This window comes from Panicum virgatum, chromosome 1N, assembly GCF_016808335.1.
Source record: "Panicum virgatum strain AP13 chromosome 1N, P.virgatum_v5, whole genome shotgun sequence".
Taxonomy (NCBI): Eukaryota; Viridiplantae; Streptophyta; class Magnoliopsida; order Poales; family Poaceae; genus Panicum; species Panicum virgatum.
Genome location: NC_053145.1, coordinates 4,067,785 through 4,070,672, shown reverse-complemented (window position 1 = coordinate 4,070,672; position 2,888 = coordinate 4,067,785). Strand labels below are relative to the sequence as shown.

Sequence of the window (2,888 nt, the reverse complement as noted above, 5' to 3'; positions counted from 1 at the left end):
GGCCCTGGTGGGACGAGGAGGCAGTGTGCTCGACGAAGGGGACGACGGGCCGCGGACCGGGGAGCAGGATGGAGTGCTCCGCCTCAGCGACCCGGCGAGCGAGAGCGTCGGCCATGGCGCGCTTGCGCTCCCAAGCGAGGGCGGCCACACGGACCCGCTCCTGGGCCGCCGCGGCCCCCGACTTGGCGGCGAGGAGGGCCGCGGCCAGAGCGGCGTCGGCCTGCTGCCCATGGAGTGCGGCATCGGCGAGCGGCGCATCTGCGGGCGGCATCCCGGGCCCAGGACACGCGGGAGAAGCCTCAGGAAGAGCGGCGTCGGCGGCGGGCTGCTTGCTGGCCGCGACAGCGGCGCGATGGGCGGTGGCGGCGGCGGCAGCGTCCCCTGCGCCCGCGCCCGCGGCCCTAGTGCCGGCGGCGGTGGCAGACGCGGCGGTGGGCTCCAGCGGCACAGGCGGCGGCGGCGGCGGCAGCGGCCCAGGGGGCGGCTGGGGCGGCGCGGGCAGCACAGGCAGCTGCGGCAGTGGCCCAGACGGCGCCTGAGGCGGGGGCCCAGGCAGCGGCGCGCCCCCCGCGCCCTCCGCGTCCGCAGCCCCTGCTCCCGCGGCGGCGCCGTCGGGCGCAGACTCCCGCAAGACAAGGGCGGCGGGCCGGATCTGGGGCCGGACTCCAGCAGGACAAGGGCGGCGGGTGTACACTTGATCATGTAGGCAAACTCAGCAATTTGGTCATCCTTGATCTTGGGTGGAATGGGCTAAATGGCAAGATCCCAGATTCTATTGGGAAGCTCAAGAGGCTGCAGGAGCTTCACTTAGACAACAACAACATTTCTGGAGTGCTGCTATCAGCTCTTAGCAATTGCTCAAATCTCACAACTATCATCCTCAAGGACAACAACTTCCTAGGAGAGCTCAAACGTGTCAACTTCTCCACCCTATCTAATTTAAAAATTTTAGATTTCAGGTCAAACAAATTCACTGGCACAATTCCAGAGAGCCTCTACTCTTGCAGCAACCTTGTTGCGTTGCGCCCATCTGTCAACAATCTCCATGGTCAATTTTCATCATCGATAAACAATCTCAGGTCCATCAGATTCCTAAGTCTTTCTTACAACAATTTTACAAATATCACAGATGCACTTCAGATCCTCAGTAAGTCAAGGACACTCGCTCTCTTGCTAATTGGGGGCAACTTCAAGAATGAAACAATGCCAGAATATGATACATTTCATGGCTTTGAGAATCTGCAGGGTCTTGCCCTAAATGAATGTTCACTGTATGGACATTTACCTAACTGGCTGGCTAAACTCAAAAAGTTGCGAGGGTTAGTATTATACAACAATAGACTCAGCGGGCCAATACCTACCTGGATTAATAGCTTAAACCTCCTTTTCTATCTTGACATATCTAATAACAATCTTACTGGTGATATTCCAACAGAACTGATGGAGATGCCAACACTTAAGTCAGCTCACTCAGACCCAATAGTACTTAAGTTTCCTATTTACCTGACACCATTTCTTCAATACCGGGCGACTAGTAGTTTTCATAAGATGTTGAATCTAGGCAACAACAAATTCAGTGGAGTGATCCCCCCCCCCCCCCCCCAGATTGGTCAGCTACAAGCACTTGTTACACTCAACTTGAGCTTCAACAACTTTCACGGGGATATCCCAATTCCTACCATCGATCGGCAACCTCACGAATTTGCAGGTGCTAGACTTATCCTACAATGATTTGACTGGTGCAATCCCTTCCTCACTGGAGAGGCTTCACTTCCTTTCCAGATTCAACATTTCCAGCAATGATCTAGAGGGGCCAGTTCCAACTGGAGGCCAATTCAACACATTTCTAGATTCTAGCTTTTTTGGAAATCCAAAGCTGTGCAGCCCTACGCTGATGCACCATTGTAATTCAGCAAGGTCATCATTGCAGTGACCTTTGGTATGTTCTTCGGTGTCGGAGTGCTATACGATCAGATGATCCTATCCAGATATATTTATTTTGGCTGAAGCTACATAAACTGAAATGTATTACAGTAATGTGTCCTGGGTTATGACTAATGGATATACAGTAGTGTACTGTATACAGAATTGAACCTAGCAATAAACAGCCACAGATTGAAACTTCAGAAATGCAATTGAGTGGCTCCAGCAGCAGGAAGATCAGAACCTCTCATAAGCCTCAAATCACAGATTGTTGACGACATTTAGCCTGTGCCCTATACTCGATGGATGATCAGTGGAGTCGCAGAACAATCTGTACTTAAATATGACTCTACTATGTTGATGCATGTTATGTGTTAGTGTAACACTATGTGTATGTCTCTTTGAGAATGTGTGTGGTTGCATTTACAACATTTACTCTATAATAACATCTGTGAATTGATGTGGACCAGATGTACTTGTGACACCTGTGTGCTAAATCATCTTATTACTCCATGTTACGAAGAGAGACAAGGGAGAAGAACTGAAAATGTGTATCTGTGTTGAATAACCCCAGATGGGGATACATATACATGAGAGCACCCAAACCCTAGACACTAGGATATTACAATACTACCCTTGACTATTATAGTCTTAAAAACCCCTCTCAAATGCAATGTGAATGCAATGATGCTGCATTTGGAGAGTTGATACTAAGCACTAGACTCAACAAAATGAAATGATACATAACCTTAATAAAAAAATATGTGGAGAGTTGATACTAAATCGACGGGATTCAACTAACCTTAATAAAAAAGAAGATATTGGCTGATCTAACAACATGAATATGTGGACACCCACGGCTTTGACAAACTGGAGAAGTGTATGTGGACTTGGATAGACAATGGTGGAACATGACACTAACATGCTAGGGAAAATTACAATATAGGATAAAGGCAGATGGACTA

The 2,888-nt window shown here is 49.9% G+C and overlaps 1 pseudogene; it reads left to right on the top strand.

The window, feature by feature from the left end:
• Positions 1–229: 229 nt before the first annotated feature.
• LOC120654311 lies at positions 230–2,394 on the top strand (annotated as a pseudogene).
• Positions 2,395–2,888: the final 494 nt, after the last annotated feature.